This window comes from Coregonus lavaretus (genome assembly GCF_964263955.1).
Source record: "Coregonus lavaretus genome assembly, contig: HAP1_SCAFFOLD_1329, whole genome shotgun sequence".
Classification (NCBI taxonomy): Eukaryota; Metazoa; Chordata; class Actinopteri; order Salmoniformes; family Salmonidae; genus Coregonus; species Coregonus lavaretus.
The window spans coordinates 105,879-129,350 of NW_028157694.1; the positions used below are offsets into that span (position 1 = coordinate 105,879).

General features: G+C 43.5%; 1 long non-coding RNA gene across 1 annotated transcript; it reads right to left on the reverse strand.

Moving 5' to 3' along the window:
* Positions 1–1,208: 1,208 nt before the first annotated feature.
* LOC311125060 lies at positions 1,209–1,926 on the reverse strand. Its single transcript, XR_014612830.1, has 2 exons — positions 1,896–1,926; positions 1,209–1,552 (listed from the first exon to the last, which is right to left on the reverse strand). It is a non-coding gene; the product is annotated as an uncharacterized lncRNA (long non-coding RNA).
* Between the last annotated feature and the right edge of the window lie 21,546 nt (positions 1,927–23,472).

A 23,472-nucleotide genomic window follows, 5' to 3' on the forward strand; every position in this document is an offset into this window, starting at 1 on the left:
GAATCCAATCTAGCTTTTTCCTTCACTCTTCATTTTGTTCTTAGTATTTTCTTTGTTAGTGGTGAAAGTCCTGGAAGCAATTTCTCATTTTGGTAATGCAGAGGAACATCTTGCATTTGGTACATCTCATGTATGTCTTGCTCTTGCAGCCCTTATTTCTGCATCTTTCTGCATGCTTGGTATCCATCATCTCAGGCATGTGCATGGCTCCTAGTCTGCGCACAGATGGCTCTGGTTGTGGGATCCTCATTTTAGATGGTGGCTCATACTCATCCTCACTCTCTTCACAGCTGTTTTCCAGTTCCGGACTCTCCAACAGCTCCTCAGCTAGGAGTAGTTTGAAGTCCAGGTACTGATGTGTGTTCTTGGATGGTCTGTGCAGAGCTTTGCTGTCAGACTGGTATTGTATCCAGGAGTTGGTGATGGCAACATCAAAGAAGTGACTGATCACGCGCGATGTCCACTTCTTGGTCCTGCTTGACATACGATAGAAGCTAAGCATGCAATCACAAAGATCTACGCCACCCATGTTATCATTATACTGCTTAATTACTGCTGGTCTTTTAACCTGGACCAGGTGCTTTTCTTTCTGGGACCATCTGGTACAGATGTCTTCTGGGTCTTTCCCATGTACAGTGGATGCCATGAGCACTGGTTTGTTGTCGAACCTTTTTGTGATGGCCAGCTCAGGACTCTTTCTGGCCACTGACACTGATGTTCCTCTCCCCTCTTTTTTCAACTGTTTGTCTACTGGCAGCTGGCACAGCTTTGGGACACGGTTCTTCATTATAGTTCCAGTTGCAGGAAGGCCCTTTGCCAGCAATGCATCCAATAGATCTATGGTTGTGAAGTACCTGTCAAAGAATATGTGGCTCCCTGTTGGAACAGATTCAACCATGCGTAGAACTGCTGCAGCTCCAACTCCTAACCTTTGGACTGTACAGGTATTCTTCCCTTGGTAGACTTCAAAATCAAGCATCAGACCATTTGGGGATGCAAGGACAAAGACCTTTAGGCCAGTAGGGTTTGGCTTGCCGGGAACATATTGCCTGACTGGACAACGGCCTGTGAATGGGATGATTTGCTCATCAATGCAGACCCTTTCTGGCTTTGCAAGGCTGAGACAGCCTTGGCGCACACGATCGAGTATTGGCCTGACTTTCCAAAGAATGTCTGCCTTCTTTGTTTCCTCTGTTACAGCCAGGTCATTGACAATCTTGAGGGAATTTCTTATCCTGAAGAATCTATCCCTAGTCATTTTGCTACTTATGACTGGCACTTTAGTTTTGTTGGCCCAAAACATTTTAATTCTGGGATAGCCAAGGCAGGCCAAAGAAATGCCCAAGAAATGCCCAAGAAGATTTTTATTTCTTGTGGCGTGGTGTTCATGCACACTCCTTTGATTTGCAGCTCTCTTTGATTTGTGTATGTTGCCAAATCTTCAAAGACCTAGTTGTCAATGTACTGTGAAAAGTATTCAATTGGACTCCAGTCTGCACGTGTTGTAGGGTCATCTTGACACACAGGAAGCCCAGGTAACACAGGTGCAAATCTGATATGAAGGAAAAAAGAATAAGAAATGATAAGTAATAACAGTTTAAATACTCAATGCAGCTGAATTTAAAATTGTGGAACTGCATCAAACATACATGTTACTCCTGGCCCACAGAGGGCGACGAGTTTCCTGTTCATCCCTGTCTGTATCTGTATCATTATTTACATGAAGATAGTCCTGATGTCCACTATAATTGACATTCATAAAATGGCAAATCTTCCAAAAGATACATAATTTAGTTGCTATCAGAACTAAATATATGATTCCTAACACCTTCATGAACAAGAAAATATATGATTATCATAGTAACAAAACCATAGACAAACAATATTTGACTTACCTCTCATCTTTCCATAAAATGTGCTTGTTCCTGTGCCATCCATTTTGAAAGGAAAGATAGAGGCGGTTCCCGGCCTCCCAGCCAATCAAATGACATATCACTGAAAAGCCCAGGATGTCCTCTGTACAGTACATCAGGAATTAAGAGACTTGCACAAAAGATTCCAAGAAGAGGGATGAAACTCAAATGTCCACTAAAGTGGACATAAGTCAATGGGCTGGGTCTCAGGAGTATATATATATATACTATAGCTATAGTCAACCACTGAACGTTATCCTGGTCCCAAATATATATACAGTAGCTATAGCCAACAACTGAATGTTATCCTGCTCCCAAATATATATACTGTAGCTAAAGCCAACCACTGATTGTTATCCTGCTCCCAAATATATATATACTGTAGCTATAGCCAACCACTGAACGTTATCCTGCTCCCAAATATATATACTGTAGCTATAGCCAACCTCTGAACGTTATCCTGCTCCCAAATATATATACTGTAGCAGGGGCGGCTCCTGAAAAAATTCTCAGGAGGGGCAATTTTTCTGATGATTTAGGTGACCTATACACATTTTAAAAAAGATATGTCCAGCAACAACATGAAGACAGGGGCAGCATATAAGTCAATACCAGAAGCATTTATTGACTGATCTGGGGAGATGGATTCCAGTTTCTGTGACAGATTATAAATAATCTCTGATGCCTTTGTTATATTAGCTTTTGGTTGAATGTACTGTCGTAGTAAATATATAATGTTATAGCTTGGTCTGACTAAAATATTGTGCATGACCCATTTTGTGTTGGGCCTTTGTATTCAATACAATGAACAAGAGTCCTATCTTGTCAGCCTTGTCAGCAGGTGGCTAAGGATAACACCCACGCCATAGGTCTCTCAGTTCTTCCAACTCACGAGTTCTTGCCCTGAGGACACACACACACACACACACCCACACACACACACACACACACACACACACACACACATCATCACTGATAAACACACACACACACACACACACATCATCACTGATAACAAACACACACACACACACACACACACACACACACACACACACACACACTGATAACAAACACACACACACACACACACACAAATCCTCTTCTCTTAGGCTGAACATCTGAAGACAGAGAACCCGACTCAGAGCCAATGCAACAGTGACACTAGCCTGGAGGTGACCTCGCCCAACTCATCAGGACCAATCAGAAGATCAGAACTACTAGATTCAACCTACTTCATTTTATTGTATAAAATGTCAGCACACAATGTTTAGGGGCTCTTCTGATAAACTCCCTACGAGTTTGACGAACGGGTCCGTGCACGCGATTCCAGATATCTTTATCTCTGAATAAACTGCCTTATATTATACAATTATCCACTTTGTCCAAAAGTCTCTACTTGGTCTCCGTTCTCCAGTAAACTTGTTTTATCAACAATAGTAAGGTTCAATGACACAGAAAGCAGTTCAATGTCGGGGTACAGAGTCGCTCTCTTACCAGGATCGCGGTCCGCTCTGACCAGGGTGAAGCCGGCCGGCTCCACCTCTCTGTCCGGGACTCTGTCATCCAGCCAAGTCTCCCAGCTGTATTGGGATTCCGCTGCCAGCAGCGTTTTCATTATTTAGTCCGTTCGTAGCAGGTATGTACACGATCAACAAGATCAGTCCAAAACCGAAGATCAGTCCAAAGCAGAATGTTTGCAGAATGTTTGTAAACTAAGTCTACAAATTAAAAACATAAAATAACGCCACACTGCAGGTCACAACAGAGACGCTGCTAGCCGCCATTGTCTTAGTTACGTTCAACGTTACGTCACGTATGACGAAAGCGCGTAAGTGCAAGCCCACAGACACCCATAGAGAATGTATTGAAAGCTTTGAAATGTGAAAAAAATAGATTTTACATGACATGCTATGAGAGACTTCTGGGCGATTTTCAACCTGACTGAAATCGCCCAAAAAACGGGCGGGGCCATTTGAAGCACGACTTTAGCCTGATTTGACATTTAGTGGCTGGCAGATCAGACGTGAACACTGATAACTGCTGTTGCCGTGATATAATTGATTAGAAAAAAAATCCCTTCCTTTTCCCGTTTGGCAGTGCGTCGCCCATATCGCCCTATTGAACAAGCCGTCCCTGTACTGTAGCTATAGCCAACCACTGAACGTTATCCTGCCCCCAAATATATATACGGTAGCTATAGCCAACCACTGAACGTTATCCTGCCCCCAAATATATATACTGTAGCTATAGCCAACCACTGAACGTTATCCTGCTCCCAAATATATATATATACTGTAGCTATAGCCAACCACTGAACGTTATCCTGCTCCCAAATATATATATATATTGTAGCTATAGCCAACCACTGAACGTTATCCTGCTCCCAAATATATATACTGTAGCTATAGCCAACAACTGAATGTTATCCTGCTCCCAAATATATATACTGTAGCTAAAGCCAACCACTGATTGTTATCCTGCTCCCAAATATATATACTGTAGCTATAGCCAACCTCTGAACGTTATCCTGCTCCCAAATATATATACTGTAGCTATAGCCAACCACTGAACGTTATCCTGCTCCCAAATATATATATACTGTAGCTATAGCCAACCACTGAACGTTATCCTGCCCCCAAATATATATACTGTAGCGATAGCCAACCACTGAACGTTATCCTGCCCCCAAATATATATACTGTAGCTATAGCCAACCACTGAACGTTATCCTGCTCCCAAATATATATATATACTGTAGCTATAGCCAACCACTGAACGTTATCCTGCTCCCAAATATATATATATATATTGTAGCTATAGCCAACCACTGAACGTTATCCTGCTCCCAAATATATATACTGTAGCTATAGCCAACCACTGAACGTTATCCTGCTCCCAAATATATATATACTGTAGCTAAAGCCAACCACTCATTGTTATCCTGCTCCCAAATATATATATACTGTAGCTATAGCCAACCACTGAACGTTATCCTGCTCCCAAATATATATACTGTAGCTATAGCCAACCACTGAACGTTATCCTGCTCCCAAATATATATACTGTAGCTATAGCCAACCACTGAACGTTATCCTGCTCCCAAATATATATATACTGTAGCTATAGCCAACCACTGAACGTTATCCTGCTCCCAAATATATATATATACTGTAGCTATAGCCAACCACTGAACGTTATCCTGCTCCCATATATATATACTGTAGCTATTGTCACGCCCTGGCTCTGGGACTCTGTTATGTTGAGCCAGGGTGTGTTGTTTATATGTGTTTTTGTGTGCTAGGTTGAGTATCTAGTTCATTTGTTTCTATGTTGGCCGGTGTGGTTCTCAATCAGAGGCAACGTGAATCAGCTGTTGCTTGTTGTCTCTGATTGGGAACCATACTTAGGCAGCCTGTTTTCCACAGTGTTTTGTGGGATCTTATTCCGTATGGTTTTGTATTGTAACCAAGGACGTCAAGTTATCGTTTTGTTCTGGAATAAAAAAGGAATGTTCACTTCTCACGCTGCGCATTGGTCCACTTCCTCCAACGATCGTGACAGCTATAGCCAACCACTGAACGTTATCCTGCTCCCAAATATATATACTGTAGCTATAGCCAACCACTGAACGTTATCCTGGTCCCTAATATATATACTGTAGCTATAGCCAACCACTGAACGTTATCCTGCTCCCTAACATATATATACTGTAGCTATAGCCAACCACTGAACGTTATCCTGCTCCCAAATATATATACTGTAGCTATAGCCAACCACTGAACGTTATCCTGCTCCCTAACATATATATACTGTAGCTATAGCCAACCACTGGACGTTATCCTGCTCCCAAATATATATACTGTAGCTATAGCCAACCACTGAATGTTATCCTGCTCCCAAATATATATACTGTAGCTATAGCCAACCACTGGACGTTATCCTGCTCCCAAATATATATACTGTAGCTATAGCCAACCATCGCAGTTGATATGGTCGGTAGTGACTTTGCCACATGATAGGTAAACAAACAAACAGGCAAGTAGCCTACAAGCGGAGTATGAAAAATGTATGCACTCACTAAAAACAAGCGGATTCAGCAACACGGACACCGATGGAAATTCTTGCGATTTGACAGTTCCCAAAGGACATGAACTGGTTGAATCAACATTGTTTCTACTTTATAGGACAAGGCTTCATCAGTTTTATGAGAAACCAGCCAATAGTGTACAGCCATAATATAAATGTTTAATGTCTGTTTCCACTAGATTGCGTTACTGACTGACCAGACTGTCTGACCTGCACTGCCTCCTCCTGACTGATATCTAACCAGCCCAGAGGCTTGAAGAGACATTAGACTGTCTGACTGATATCTAACCAGCCCAGAGGCTTGAAGAGACATTAGACTGTCTGACTGATATCTAACCAGCCCAGAGGCATGAAGAGACATTAGACTGTCTGACTGATATCTAACCAGCCCAGAGGCTTGAAGAGACATTAGACTGTCTGACTGATATCTAACCAGCCCAGAGGCTTGAAGAGACATTAGACTGTCTGACTGATATCTAACCAGCCCAGAGGCTTGAAGAGACATTAGACTGTCTGACTGATATCTAACCAGCCCAGAGGCTTGAAGAGACATTAGACTGTCTGACTGATATCTAACCAGCCCAGAGGCTTGAAGAGACATTAGACTGTCTGACTGATATCTAACCAGCCCAGAGGCTTGAAGAGACATTAGACTGTCTGACTGATATCTAACCAGCCCAGAGGCTTGAAGAGACATTAGACTGTCTGACTGATATCTAACCAGCTCAGAGGCTTGAAGAGACATTAGACTGTCTGACTGATATCTAACCAGCCCAGAGGCTTGAAGAGACATTAGACTGTCTGACTGATATCTAACCAGCCCAGAGGCTTGAAGAGACATTAGACTGTCTGACTGATATCTAACCAGCCCAGAGGCTTGAAGAGACATTAGACTGTCTGACTGATATCTAACCAGCCCAGAGGCTTGAAGAGACATTAGACTGTCTGACTGATATCTAACCAGCCCAGAGGCTTGAAGAGACATTAGACTGTCTGACTGATATCTAACCAGCCCAGAGGCTTGAAGAGACATTAGACTGTCTGACTGATATCTAACCAGCCCAGAGGCTTGAAGAGACATTAGACTGTCTGACTGATATCTAACCAGCCCAGAGGCTTGAAGAGACATTAGACTGTCTGACTGATATCTAACCAGCCCAGAGGCTTGAAGAGACATTAGACTGTCTGACTGATATCTAACCAGCCCAGAGGCTTGAAGAGACATTAGACTGTCTGACTGATATCTAACCAGCTCAGAGGCTTGAAGAGACATTAGACTGTCTGACTGATATCTAACCAGCCCAGAGGCTTGAAGAGACATTAGACTGTCTGACTGATATCTAACCAGCCCAGAGGCTTGAAGAGACATTAGACTGTCTGACTGATATCTAACCAGCCCAGAGGCTTGAAGAGACATTAGACTGTCTGACTGATATCTAACCAGCCCAGAGGCTTGAAGAGACATTAGACTGTCTGACTGATATCTAACCAGCCCAGAGGCTTGAAGAGACATTAGACTGTCTGACTGATATCTAACCAGCCCAGAGGCTTGAAGAGACATTAGACTGTCTGACTGATATCTAACCAGCCCAGAGGCTTGAAGAGACATTAGACTGTCTGACTGATATCTAACCAGCCCAGAGGCTTGAAGGGACATTAGACTGTCTGACTGATATCTAACCAGCCCAGAGGCTTGAAGAGACATTAGACTGTCTGACTGATATCTAACCAGCCCAGAGGCTTGAAGAGACATTAGACTGTCTGACTGATATCTAACCAGCCCAGAGGCTTGAAGAGACTTTAGACTGTCTGACTGATATCTAACCAGCCAAGAGGCTTGAAGAGACATTGGACTGTCTAACTAATATCTAACAAGCCCAGAGGCTTGAAGAGACATTAGACTGTCTGACTGATATCTAACCAGCCCAGAGGCTTAAAGACACATTAGAGTGTCTGACTGATATCTATCCAGCCCAGAGGCTTGAAAAGACATCAGACTGTTTGAGTTATATCTAACAAGCCCAGAGGCTTGAAGAGACAGTCTGACTGATATCTAACCAGCCCAGAGGCTTGAAGAGACATTAGACTGTCTGACCTTCACTGCCTACTCCTGACTGATTTCTAACCAGCCCAGAGGCTTAAAGACACATTAGACTGTCTGACTGATATCTAACCAGCCCAGAGGCTTGAAAAGACATTAGAATGTTTGACTGATATCTAACCAGCTCAGAGGCTTGAAGAGACATTAGACTGTCTGACCTGCACTGCCTCCTCCTGACTAATATCTAACCAGCCCAAAGGCTTGCAGAGACATTAGACAGACTGACTGATATCTAACAAGCCCAGAGGCTTGAAGAGATAGTCTGACTGATATCTAACCAGCCTAGAGGCTTAAAGAGACATTAGACTGTCTGACTGATATCTAACCAGCCCAGAGGCTTGAAGAGACATTAGACTGTCTGACCTGCACTGCCTCCTACTGACTGCTATCTAACCAGCCCAGAAAATTGAAGAGACATTAGACTATCTGACTGATATCTAACCAGCCCAGAGACTTGAAGATACATTAGACTGTCTGACTGATATCTAACCAGCCCAGAGACTTGAAGAGACATTAGACTGTCTGACTGATATCTAACCAGCCCAGAGGCTTGAAGAGACATTAGACTGCCTGACTGATATCTAACCAGCCCAGAGGCTTAAAGAGACAGTCTGGCTGATATATAACCAGCCCAGAGGCTTGAAGAGACAATAGTCTGTCTGACCTGCACTGCCTCCTCCTGACTGATATCTAACCATACCAGAGGCTTAAAGACACATTAGAGTGTCTGACTGATATCTATCCAGCCCAGAGGCTTGAAAAGACATCAGACTGTTTGAGTGATATCTAAAACAGCCCAGAGGCTTGAAGAGACAGTCTGACTGATATCTAACCAGCCCATAGGCTTAAAGAGACATTAGACTGTTTGACTGATATCTAACCAGCCCAGAGGCTTGAAGAGACATTAGACTGTCTTACCTGCACTGCCTACTCCTGACTGATATCTAACCGGCCCAGAGGCTTAAAGAGACATTAGGCTGTCTGACTTATATCTAACCAGCCCAGAGGCTTGAAGAGATATTAGATTGTCTGACTGATATCTAACCAGCCCAGAGGCTTGAAGAGACATTAGACTGTCTGACTGATATCTAACCAGCCCAGAGGCTTGAAGAGACATTAGACTGTCTGACTGATATCTAACCAGCCCAGAGGCTTGAAGAGACATTAGACTGTCTGACTGATATCTAACCAGCTCAGAGGCTTGAAGAGACATTAGACTGTCTGACTGATATCTAACCAGCCCAGAGGCTTGAAGAGACATTAGACTGTCTGACTGATATCTAACCAGCCCAGAGGCTTGAAGAGACATTAGACTGTCTGACTGATATCTAACCAGCCCAGAGGCTTGAAGAGACATTAGACTGTCTGACTGATATCTAACCAGCCCAGAGGCTTGAAGAGACATTAGACTGTCTGACTGATATCTAACCAGCCCAGAGGCTTGAAGAGACATTAGACTGTCTGACTGATATCTAACCAGCCCAGAGGCTTGAAGAGACATTAGACTGTCTGACTGATATCTAACCAGCCCAGTGGCTTGAAGAGACATTAGACTGTCTGACCTGCACTGCCTCCTCCTGTGAGAGCCACGTCAGGCGACGGGGGACACAAAGGCCACCATGGCAACGCTGGAAAGACAAATATAACTCAAGAGGTAATTTTCTGTTATTTAACGTTCCTGAATGCCATTGACAATACCCCAATTTGATAAATACTCCTATTTGATATACCATTTCTTTGTATTTCAGTTAGAGAAACTAAACTGTGAACTGTGTGTGTCATGCTTAGGAAAGTGACACTGAGGAGGAGGAGGAGGAGGAGGAGGAGGAGGAGGAGGAGGAGGAGGAGGAGGAGGAGGAAAGGGGGAGCTTCTGTAAAAAAGATGAAGATGCAAGTTATTAAAGTGGAAGAAGATTCTGCTGAGGAGGATTCTGACATACTATTGAGGAGGATATATGAGCTAGAGCAACAGAACAGAAACATCGATATAGACTTGAAGCAGGAGAACTCTGAATTAAAGAAAACTTCATAGGACTTGAAGCAGAAGAACTCTGAGCTAGAGAAAACGTATGAAGACTTGAAGCAGAAGAACTCTGAACTAGAGAAAGACTTGGAGCAGAAGAATCAATGTTCTACAAATGTTCTATAAATTAAGCTCAGACTACACTCTTAGAAAAGAAGGCGCTACCTAGAACCATAATGGTTCTTCAATTATCTCCGTAGTGGAACCCTTTCACTACTAAAAGGTTCTAAGTATAACCTTTTTCACCACCCAAGGGTTCTACCTGAAACAAAAAAGGGTTTTCCTATGGGGACAAACGAAGAACCCCTTTGCGTATAGTATCAAAATAACTATAAATGGGAATTCTCTTCTTGGAGATAAGTGTCAGAATCTGGGCACAAAACTCGCTGTTTTTGTGTTTTAATCACTGTTTATATCCATTTCTACTCAGAACAGACTAATAATACCCACCCAGTCCTGTACATGAATACCTCTCTGAGTGGTTCTACAGTGTCCCAGTCCTGTAGATGAATACCTCTCTGAGTGGTTCTACAGTGTCCCAGTCCTGTAGATGAATACCTCTCTGAGTGGTTCTCCAGTGTCCCAGTCCTGTAGATTAATACCTCTCTGAGTGGTTTTACAGTGTCCCAGTCCTGTAGATGAATACCTCTCTGAGTGGTTCTACAGTGTCCCAGTCCTGTAGATGAATACCTCTCTGAGTGGTTTTACAGTGTCCCAGTCCTGTAGATGAATACCTCTCTGAGTGGTTCTACAGTGTCCCAGTCCTGTAGATGAATACCTCTCTGAGTGGTTCTACAGTGTCCCAGTCCTGTAGATGAATACCTCTCTGAGTGGTTCTACAGTGTCTCAGTCCTGTAGATGAATACCTCTCTGAGTGGTTTTACAGTGTCCCAGTCCTGTAGATGAATACCTCTCTGAGTGGTTTTACAGTGTCCCAGTCCTGTAGATGAACACCTCTCTGAGTGGTTTTACAGTGTCCCAGTCCTGTAGATGAATACCTCTCTGAGTGGTTTTACAGTGTCCCAGTCCTATAGATGAATACCTCTCTGAGTGGTTCTCCAGTGTCCCAGTCCTGTAGATGAATACCTCTCTGAGTGGTTCTACAGTGTCTCAGTCCTGTAGATGAATACCTCTCTGAGTGGTTCTCCAGTGTCCCAGTCCTGTAGATGAATACCTCTCTGAGTGGTTCTCCAGTGTCCCAGTCCTGTAGATGAATACCTCTCTGAGTGGTTCTCCAGTGTCCCAGTCCTGTAGATGAATACCTCTCTGAGTGGTTCTCCAGTGTCCCAGTCCTGTAGATGAATACCTCTCTGAGTGGTTCTCCAATGTTTCTCCACTGTGTTTAATCGACATGATATATCAGCTCTTACTGGTCAGAATTGAAGGAATGATAGATGGCGCTAAACACAGGGAAATTCTTGAGGGAAACCTGTTTCAGTCTTCCAGAGATTTGAGACTGGGACGGAGGTTCACCTTCCAGCAGGTCAATGACCCTAAGCATACTGCTAAAGCAACACTTGAGTGGTTTAAGGGGAAACATTTAAATGTCTTGGAATGGCCTAGTCAAAGCCCAGACCTCAATCCAATTGAGAATCTGTGGTATGACTTAAAGATTGCTGTACACCAGCGGAACCCATCCAACTTGAAGGAGCTGGAGCAGTTTTGCCTTGAAGAAAGGGCAAAAATCCCAGTGGCTAGATGTGCCAAGCTTATAGAGACATACCCCAAGAGACTTGCAGCTGTAATTGCTGCAAAGGGTGGCACTACAAAGTATTGCCTTTGGGGAGGGGGGGGTAGTGGTAGGCATGTTGTGTGAATTAATTGATACAAACCCCCCAAAAATCAATTTTAATTCCAGGTTGTAAGGCAACAACATAGGAAAAATGCCAAGGGGAGTGAATACTTTCGCAAACCACTTATATATATATATATATACATTTATAATTAAAATTAATATGTTTTGTTTAACTGATTGAACAAACGTTTTTTTTTTTACTTTTATTTGTGGTGTTGTTTTCATATCAGCCCTTTTGAGCTTCCAGCCTCACCTGAACACCGTTTTTACCTGTTTATTTATCTGCAGTGTTTTGTCTTTCACTTCTTTTCTTTGGTGTGAATAAAACCTAAAACCTAATTGAGAAATGGTTTCACTTGCAATGACTTGTTATGTTTAAACCATGATTTAAACTGAGACTCAGTGATATGACATGTAAGGCTGTGTGTCTGCTTGATTTCATATATGTACCTGATTTCCATTCAGACTGCTTTGTCCAGCCAAGTGGCACTTCGTGGGATACATTGAATGTAATGGAGTTGAAGTTGTGTTCCCAGCTGTCCACAGGATGGCGCCAGAGCAGCATAACTGGACTGGTGGGACCTGAGTAATATCTCAGGGAAATACACTATATCAAATCAAATCAAGTCAAATGTTATTGGCCACATGCACCGAATACAACAGGTGCAGACATTACAGTGAAATGCTTAATTACAGCCCTTAACCAACAGTGCATTTAAAAAAAAAATAAAAACAGTAAAATAAAACATCAACAAAAAAGTGTTGAGAAAAAAAGAGCAGAAGTAAAATAAAATAACAGTAGGGAGGCTATATATACAGGGGGGTACCGGTGCAGAGTCAATGTGCGGGGGCACCAGCTAGTTGAGGTAGTAGAGGTAATATGTACATGTGGGTAGAGTTAAAGTGACTATGCATAAATAATTAACATAATATACACAAGTATGTGGACACTCTTCAAATGAGTGGATTCTGCTATTTCAGCCACACCCGTTACTGATAGGTGTATACAATCGAGCACACATAGTTACACAGTGCTTTCGGAAAGTATTCAGACCCCTTGACCTTTTCCACATTTTCAGCCATATTCTAAAATTGATTAAATAGTTTTTTTTCCCCTCATCAATCTACACACAACATCTCATAATGACAAAGTTATGGGTGTTGTCTTGGTTGTGTGCTTAGGCTCCTTGTCTTGTTGGAAGGTGAACCTTCACCCCAGTCTGAGGTCCAGAGCGCTCTGGAGCAGGTTTTCATCAAGGATCTCTCTGTACTTTGCTCTGTTCATCTTTCCCTCGATCCTGACTAGTCTCCCAGTCCCTGCCACTAAAAAACATCCCCACAGCATGCTGCCACCACCATGCTTCACCGTAGGGATGGTGCCAGCTTTCCTCCAGACGTGACGCTTGGCATTCAGGCCAAAGAGATCAATCTTGGTTTCATCAGACCAGAGAATCTTGTTTCTCATGGTCTGAGAGTCTTTAGGTGCCTTTTGGCAAACTCCAAGCAGGCTGTCATGTGCCTTTTACTGAGGAGTGGCTTCCGTCTGGCCACTCTACCATAAAGGCCTGATTGGTGGAGTGCTGCAGAGATGTCCTTCTGGAAGGTTCTCCCATATCCACAGAGGTACTCTGGAGCTCTGTCAGAGTGACCATCGGGTTCTTCGCTGGTTCTTGGTCACCTCCCTGACCAAGGCCCTTCTCCCCTGATTGCTCAGTTTGGCCAGGCGGCAAGCTCTAGGAAGAATCTAGGTGGTTCCAAACTTCTTCCATTTAAGAATGATGGAGGCCACTGTGGTCTTGGGGACCTTCAATGCTGCAGACATTTTTTGGTACCCTTACCCAGATCTGTGTCTCGACACAATCCTGTCTCGGAGCTCTACGGACAATTCCTTCGACCTCATGGCTTGGTTTTTGCTCTGACATGCACTGTCAACTGTGGGACCTTATGTAGACAGGTGTGTGCCTTTCCAAATCATGTCCAATCAATTGAATTTACCACAGGTGGACTCCAATCAAGTTGTAGAAACATCTCAGGGATGATCAACGGAAACAGGATGCACATGAGCTCAATTTCGAATCTCATAGCAAAGGGTCTGAAAACTTCTGTAAATAAGGTATTTCTATATATTTGCAAACATGTCTAAAAACCTGTTTTCACTTTGTCATTATGGGGTATTTTGTGTAAATTGATAAGGAAAAATAACTAATTTAATATATTTTAAAATAAGGCTGTAACTTAACAAAATGTGGAAAAAGTCAAGGGGTCTGAATACTTTTTGAATGCACTGTAGATATGGTGTGGACTGTATACTCAATACAATCTAAATCTGATACCTCACTGTCTGTCTTTTGACTGATACTGCTTTTTAAACTGCTCTGGTCAGTCTACTCAAATATTTGGACTATACATTTTTCTCTCTACAAGCAATTCTTTGATAATTTGTCATTTTTAATAATGAAACATCCATTTATGAATAGATAGAGCAGGTTTCAGGACACTGATTTAAATGAAAATGTTGAAAAATATATTGTCAATATCTTCACCACCAAAGAATAGCAGTGAGGTTTTAATATAATTTGACTCTGTGCAGGCTGTCAGGCTGTCTAGTATATTAAATGTCTTTGGCCCCATTACACTAAAACATGTAGGCACAATGTTGTCCTCATCCATGTCATTTACAAGAACAAAATATTCAAACCGTTCTGTATTTGAGCTCCACTGTTCAATACTTTTATCAAACTGTCCAATATTTCCTTCAATTCCAATAATTGTTCATTTCTCAATAAGCTCCTGATTGTCACTCACTTCAATATTGTCCTGAACCAAAGCAATATTTTCCTCAGTCACGTGATCTTCATTCACTTCACTCACTGACGTTTCCTCCTAAATTCACTCATTTAGCAGATTTAATTAAAAGGTTTGTCTTCACAGTTGAATAAATGTCCTTTCCTTTAATCACTGTATATTCCTCCTTTTTAATCACGTTTGTTTTCCCACTCTGATGTCCGTCTCGAGTCCTTTTCTGCCGTCCATGACGATGTTAACTCCAGTGGTGGAAAAAGTACCCAATTGTCATACTTGAGTAAAAGTAAAGATACCTTAATAGAAAATGACTCAACTAAAAGTGAAAGTCACCCAGTAAAATACTTCTTGAGTAAAAGTCTAAAAGTATTTGGTTTTAAATATACTTAAGTATCAAAAGTAAATGTAATAGCTAAAATATACTTAAGTATCAAAAGTAAAAGTACAAGTATAAATCATTTCAAATTCTTTACATAAAGCAAACCAGATGATTTTCTTGTTTTTAAAATGTACGTTAAGCCAGAGGCAAACTCCAACACTCAGACAATTTACAAACAAAGCATTTGTTTTTAGTGAGTCCCCCAGATCAGAGGCAGTAGGGATGTTCTCTTGATAAGTGTGTGAATTGGACCATTTCCTGTCATGCTAAGCATTCAAACTGTAACGAGTACATTTGGGTGTCAGGGGAAAATGTATGGAGTAAAAAGTATATTATTTTCTTTAGGAATGTAGTGAAGTAAAAGTAAAAGTAGTCAAAAATATGAATAGTAAAGTCAAGTACATATACCCCCAAAAAACTACTTAAGTAGTACTTTAAAGTATTTTTACTTAAGTACTTTACAACACTGGTTAACTCTCTTTCTTAGCTAGCTCGACTATGCACTTGCCTCTGCTAGCAATACACTGTGCTAACATTAGCCTAGACTGTACCACAGAAAATAACAGTTTTAAACAGTTGTAAAAACCCACTTCTTCCAGACAGAATAGTTCCTGTAGATTCAGACTTACTCATCACCAATCTGTTGTTATGTCTCGTGGGTTTTATAACCACGTCTGTATAACAATTCAATAATGATGAGACAGGAGACAGGAATCAGTTCAACCATTTATCTGGAACGTGATCATCTCAACACATACAAACCCCTATGATGCTCTGCAGCACAACCCCAATATACAACAAATAAATAGATAAGTAAATGGACACTAAACAAAACTCATAGAGGAATTTAAATGTTCAGTTGTAGAAAGTAGGGCCATGGGATAGGGTCAGAAAGGTCAGAATGTTTGATAACTGGTTCCAGAGGTAACATAACAAGCATAAGGTCCATTATAACACAGTGAAGTAGAGGTGGGAGCTAAAAGCAGACATGGACAGTGAGACGGTGTGAGGAGGTCAGGGGTGAAACACTAGATCAGGACAGGTAGAAATGGCAGGGCTGGAAATAGACACAGAGACACATTCTGATCATGGCTCAGACCTGACCTGAGACACCCAAACAGAAGATGCCATAGCAAAGTCCTGTCCAGTAGGCTATATGGGATTTCCTTTCATCAAAATCCAACACATGGAAATGTGTCCAGTGTGTGTGTGTGTGTTTGTGTCCAGTGTGTGTGAGTGTGTGTGTCCAGTGTGTGTGTTTGTGTCCAGTGTGTGTGTGTGTGTGTGTGTCCAGTGTGTGTGTAGTGTGTGTGTGTGTGTGTCAGGTGTGTGTGTCCAGTGTGTATGTGTGTGTGTCGTGTGTGTGTGTGTCCAGTGTGTATGTGTGTGGGTCCAGTGTGAGTGTGTGTGTGTGTCCAGTGTGTGTGTGTCCAGCGTATGTGTTTTTGTCCAGTGTGTGTATGTGTTTGTGTGTGTGAGTGTGTGTGTCCAGTGTGTGTGTGTGTGTGTGTGTGTGTGTGAGTGTGTGTGTCCAGTGTGTGTGTGTGTGTGTGAGTGTGTCCAGTGTGTGTGTGTGTGTCCAGTGTGTGTGTGTGTGTCCTGTGTGTATGTCCTATGTGTGTGTTTGTGTCAGGTGTGTGTGTGTCCAGCGTATGTGTTTGTGTCCAGTGTGTGTGTGTCCAGTGTGTGTGTGTGTGTCCAGTGTGTGTGAGTGTGTGTGTGTGTAAGTGTGTATGTGTGTGTGTCCAGTGTGTGTGAGTGTGTGTGTCCAGTGTGTGTGTGTGTGTGTGTGTCCATTGTGTTTGTGTGTGTCCTGTGTGTGTGTGTGTGTGTTCAGTGTGTGTGTGTGTGTGTGTGTCCAGTGTGTGTGTGTGTGTCCAGTGTGTATGTGTGTGGGTCCATGTGTGAGTGTGTGTGTGTGTGTCCAGCGTATGTGTGTGTGTCCAGTGTGTGTGTCCAGTGTTTGTGTGTGTCCAGTCTGTGTGTCCAGTTTGTGTGTGTGTGTGTGTGTGTGTCTAGTGTGTGTGTCCAGTGTGTGTGTGTGTGTCCTGTGTGTGTCAGGTGTGTGTGTGTTTGTCCAGTGTGTGTGAGTGTGTGTGTCCAGTGTGTGTATGTGTGTGTCCAGTGTGTGTGTTTGTCCTGTGTGTGTGTGTGTGTGTGTCAGGTGTGTGTGTGTGTGTCCAGTGTGTGTGTCCAGTGTGTGTGAGTGTCCTGTGTGTGTGTGTGTGTGTGTCAGGTGTGTGTGTGTGTCCAGTGTGTATGTGTGTGTCCTGTGTGTGTTTCCAGTCTGTATGTGTGTGTGTCCAGTGTGTATGAGTGTGTGTCCAGTGTGTATGAGTGTGTGTCCTGTGTGTGTGTGTGTGTGTTTGTCCAGTGTGTGTGTGTGTGTGTGTGTGTATGTGTCCAGGGTGTGTGTCCAGTGTGTGTGTGTCCAGTGTTTGTGTGTTCAGTGTGTGTGTGTGTGTGTGTGTCCAGTGTGTGTGTGTGTCCAGAGTCTGTGTGTGTTCAGTGTGTGTGTGTGTGTGTGTCCAGTGTGTGTGTGTGTCCAGAGTCTGTGTGTGTCCATTGTGTGTGTGTGTGTCCAGTGTGTGGGTGTGTTTGTCCTGTGTGTGTCCAGTGTGTGTGTGTGTGATCAGTGTGTGTGTGTCCTGTCTGTGTGTGTGTGTGTGTATCCAGTGTGTGTTTGTCCGGTGTGTGTGTGTGTTCAGTGTGTGTGTGTGTGAGTGTGTACAGTGTGTGTGTATCAAGTGTGTTTGTGTTTCCAGTGTGTGTCATTGTGTGTCCAGTGTGTGTGTGTGTTCAGTATGTGTGTGTGTGTGTCCAGTGTGTGTGTGTGTGTGTGTGTGTGTGTGTGTGTGTGTGTGTGTGTGTGTGTGTGTCCAGTGTTTGTGTGTGTCCAGTGTGTGTGTGTGTCCAGTGTGTGTGTGTGTGTGTGTGTGTGTCCAAGGTGTGTGTGTCCAGTGTGTGTGTGTTTCCAGTGTGTGTGTGTGTGTGTGTGTGTGTGTGTGTGTGTGTCCAGTGTGTGTGTGTATCCAGTGTGTGTGTGTCCAGTGTGTGTATGTGTCCAGTGTGTGTGTGTGTGTGTCCAGTGTGTGTGTGTGTGTGTGTGTCCAGTGTGTGTGTGTCCAGTGTGTGTGTCCAGTGTGTGTGTGTGTGTCCAATGTGTGTGTGTCACACAACGTGTGTGTGTCACACACACACAATGGACACACATAAACTTTCTGAACACACACACACACACATTTCTAACTTAAGACGAACATGCCACACACAAACACAGACACACACATTGTCAAAGCAACTCTTTGTACATTTTCCTGATTTGTGCTTCTGTAGAACTACAGCTGATATTTAATATGACCAAGTAAGTAATGATGGTGGTCTTTGACTTTGACTTCACTTGAATTAAGACTTATTCTTAGTCATATTCTTCACAGCAGTCAACACTCACATTTTCTAAGTCCAGGTTTCATTCTGTTCTCTCCACCATGTTCCACACTGTAGCGGTAAGCAGAAGAACAGACAGTCATTGAGGGAAACACCTGAACTCACACACACACACACACACACACTGGACACACACACTGGACACACACACACACACACACACACAGTCAGCATATAACTTTGTCCAAGCGGTGGTAAGAATGCTTGTCTGTGTGTGTGTCCAGTGTGTGTGTGTGTGTCCAGTACGTGTGTGTGTGTGTGTCGAGTGTGTGTGTGTGTGTGTGTCTAGTCTGTGTGTGACTTGTGTGTGTGTGTGTTTGTCGAGTGTCCAGTGTGTGTGTGTGTGTCTGTGTGTGTGTCCAGTGTGTGTGTTTGTGTCCACTGTGTGCGTGTCCAGTGTGTGTGTGTGTCCAGTGTGTGTGTGTGTGTGTGTGTGTGTGTGTGTGTGTGTGTGTCCAGTGTGTGTGTGTGTGTGTGTGTGTGTGTGTGTGTCCAGTGTGTGTGTGTGTCCAGTGTGTGTGTGTCCAGTGTGTGTGTGTCCAGTGTGTGTGTGTGTGTGTGTCCAGTGTGTGTGTGTGTGTGTGTGTCCAGTGTGTGTGTGTCCAGTGTGTGTGTCCAGTGTGTGTGTGTGTCCAGTGTGTGTGTGTCCAGTGTGTGTGTCCAGTGTGTGTGTGTGTCCAGTGTGTGTGTGTGTGTCCAGTGTGTGTGTGTCCAGTGTGTGTGTCCAGTGTGTGTGTGTGTGTCCAGTGTATGTGTGTGTGTGGCCAGTGTGTGTGTGTGTCAGTGTTACCATGGTTATTATTTACAGGGACACTGAGGCGCCATAACAAACCCAAAACCCTGGATAGAGGGACTCAGTGAATGTGGAGTGGAATGTGTTCAGGTGGGTCAGTGTGTCAGAGGAGACTCTGTAGAAGGACAGAGTGCCGGCTGGCCAGTCCAGATACACTCCTACTCTGTGGGAGCTGGAGGAAGGGAAGTCTATGGTAGTGGACTTATTATTGTGCCAGGCAGAGTAACTGTTGGCAGAGCAGATCAGACTCCAGGACTTGTCATTCCATCCAATCCTACAACCCCATCCTCTCCTGCTGATTCCTTTATATGCCACTCCTATACCAACCCAACTCCCACTCCACTCTACCTCCCAGTAACAGCGCCCAGTCAGACCCTCTCTACACAGCACCTGTTTCCAGACCTCAAATCTCTCTGGGTGATCAGGATACGGCTGCTTCTCTCTCCCCCATGTCACCTTTCTGTTCTCCTCAGATCAGTTCTGATCATATGTTGTACTGTATGGTAAAATAAAACACACTTATTCCCATTAATTACACACACACACACATTGAACACACACACATCCTGAACACACACACACACACACACACACACACTGAACACACACAGACACAAACACACACATCCTGAACACACACACACACACACACAATGGACACACATACACTTTCTGAACACACACACACATTTCTAACTTAAGACGAACATGCCACACACAAACACAGACACACACATTGTCAAAGCAACTCTTTGTAAATTTTCCTGATTTGTGCTTCTGTAGAACTACAGCTGATATTTAATATGACCAAGTAAGTAATGATGGTGGTCTTTGACTTTGACTTCACTTGAATTAAGACTTATTCTTAGTCATATTCTTCACAGCAGTCAACACTCACATTTTCTAAGTCCAGGTTTCATTGTGTTCTCTCCACCATGTTCCACACTGTAGCGGTAAGCAGAAGAACAGACAGTCATTGAGGGAAACACCTGAACTCACACACACACGCACACACACACTGGACACACACACTGGACACACACACATACACACAGTCAGCATATAACTTTGTCCAAGCGGTGGTAAGAATGCTTGTCTGTGTGTGTGTCCATTGTGTGTGTGTGTGTGTCCAGTACGTGTGTGTGTGTGTCGAGTGTGTGTGTGTGTGTGTGTGTCTAGTCTGTGTGTGACTTGTGTGTGTGTGTGTTTGTCGAGTGTCCAGTGTGTGTGTGTGTGTCTGTGTGTGTGTCCAGTGTGTGTGTGTGTGTCCAGTGTGTGTGTGTGTGTCCAGTATGTGTGTGTGTGTCCAGTGTGTGTGTGTGTGTGTGTGTGTGTCTGTGTGTCCAGTGCCTGTGTGTGTGTCCTGTGTGTGTGTGTGTGTCCTGTGTGTCCACTGTGTGTGTCCAGTTTGTGTGTGTGTCCAGTGTGTGTGTCTATGTCCAGTGTGTGTGTGTGTGTCTTGTGTGTGTGTGTGTGTGTGTGTGTGTGTGTGTCTTGTGTGTGTGTGTGTGTGTGTTTCTGTGTGTGTGTGTGTCCAGTGTGTGTGTGACCTGTGTGTGTGTGTGTCCTGTGTGTGTCCAGTGTGTGTCCAGTGTGTGTGTGTGTGTGTGTGTGTGTGTCTCTGGTGTGTGTGTATGTGTGTGTGTGTGTGTGTGTGTGTGCAGTGTGTGTGTGCAGTGTGTGTGTCCAGTGTGTGTGTCTAGTGTGTGAGTGTGTCCTGTGTGTGTGTCCAGTGTATTTGTGTGTGTGTCCAGTGTGTGTGTGTGTCCAGTGTGTGTGTGTGTCCAGTGTGTGTGTGTGTCCAGTGTGTGTGTGTGTGTGTGTGTTTGTGTTTCCACAAACTGAACACACACTCACCCTGGACACACACGCACTTGACACACACACTAGACACACACACACACACACACACACACACACACCGGACAAACACACGTATAAACACACACTGGACACACACACACATACACACTGGACACACACACACACACATACACACAGGATACACACACACACACACCGGACACACACACACATACCCACACTGGACACACACACACACAGGACACACACAGGACACACACACACACACACACACACACACACACACACACACACACACACACACACACACACACAAACCACTGGATCCACAGCAACTCAAAAGCTTTTTCTGGGAGTGTGAGTGAGGAAGGATCTTTGGGTTCTCTGCCTCTCCTAGCAGCCTGTCATTCATCACTCAAGCTGTTTGCTAACTCTGCTTCATGCGTTGCCAAAATAAGTAGCTATGTTTGTGCTCAGACAATCCTACATTTCACACATACACACACGCACACCATTCACCTGCACTGCACAGGCCCCAGAAGCACTGAGAATACTGGGCCTCAATTGGCTCTCAGTCACTGCAGCAAATAGCTATCGCCATAATGAAAGGTTTTTAATACGAGTAGCTGTTTTCCCCTGATGTGTCTTTGTCAATCTGTGGAAGTTTATTTAGTGGTGAAAGTCATTCTCAATCATTTTAACGTTCAACTGTCTTGGTAATTAGCAGGTTCAATGCAGCGAAGGGGTATTTTGGAATGACACCCTCCATTATATGGTGTGCAAGGACTGAACACTCGTTGGTGCAACACAGAATGTACCGAGATAGAAGGAGAGATTGTGGGTGTCTTTATGCCAACAAAGTGTGATTCCAGAGTTTCTACAGTGTTAAGTAGCCTTAGTTATGTTATTTTAAGGACCTATCTTGTGCCTCCTCGCCACAGCGCTACCGTGTCCTCAAGCAACTCAGCGAGAAGAAGCTGAAGGGTTTTTAAAGTGGACACCTTAAACGAAAACCATTCTCTTTTTTCATGAGTGTTCCAGAAAACAGACCTTCATTGCCAGGACAAATAGTGATGTTGTTTCCAAACCAAACTTCAAGGTCTTTAAGTGAGTGTGTGTGTGTGTGTGTGTGTGTGTGTGTGGGGGGGGGGGGGGGGTCGGTCACATATTAACAGAGCTCTCTGCCTAGGCTTCCTCACGGCACCATGACAACCAATACTTACAAAGTAATCCTTATTTTGAATATTTTTGAAATAGACCAAATTTCTTTTGGGCTGAGAATATAAGACTTATAACTCTGAGAGAGCATCCAAGGGCTAGAATGATGTATATAGAATGTATGACAAACAATAATTTTTAAATATAATTCTAAAATCTTCAGAATTCTGAGATTTTTGTCCATAATACAGAATTCAAGCCAACATTCCAATCTCATTATGACTCAACAATTAAGCTAGGCTACAACCATAGAATTTGGAATTAGAACTTGGCTACAACAAGTTCCAAACCAAAGAAAACAACCAGCATATCCATTCACCACACCATAACTACTCAAGTGTATATCTTTTTAAATCTTCATAAGTGGACAGACATCGCGGAGGAGAGGTGAGTTAGAACATAATAATGTGTAAAAGTGTTTGACTTCTAAGGAAATCAGTGAAGGTAGGCCTACTTATTACCATTTAATAAATTATACCAGTTAGCCTGAAGGTAACTGAAGTTGGAAAACTGGCATGGCCAGACAGTTTTAAGAAAATGACATGGAAAAGATTCACACAAAATAAAAAAAATAAGGAATACATGTTTCTCCATACATATTGATGCAGAGAGAAGTCATTGAGATGGAGAAAGAGATGACTGAAAGTGAGGAGATGGAGAAAGGCAACAAGATGAGGGGGGAACGAGAGATAGAAAGACAAAGAGAAATGGAGGGGCTGCTGAGAATGAGAAAGGAGATTGAGACTTGTAACAAGGTAGACCACTACCGGTGGAAGCTGCAGAGAGAGGTGTTGGAGGAAGTCAACAAGGTGAGGGTGGAACCAGAGCAAGAAAGAGAAAGGCTAATTGAAGAGTTGCTGAGACAGATAAGGGAGACTGAGGCTTCTATTGAGGTAAACTGCTACCAATGGAAGCTGGAGAGAGAGTTGTTTGAGAAACAGAGAGAAAGTGCAGTGTCAGACAGAAAAAATATGGAGCTCAAGATGGCAAAGCTGAAGGTGCAGAACATACTGCACTTGGCCAAGATAGGGAAGTTGACCGGGGAGAACACGAGGCTGTCAGCTGAGAATGAAAGGGTGAGAGAGGTG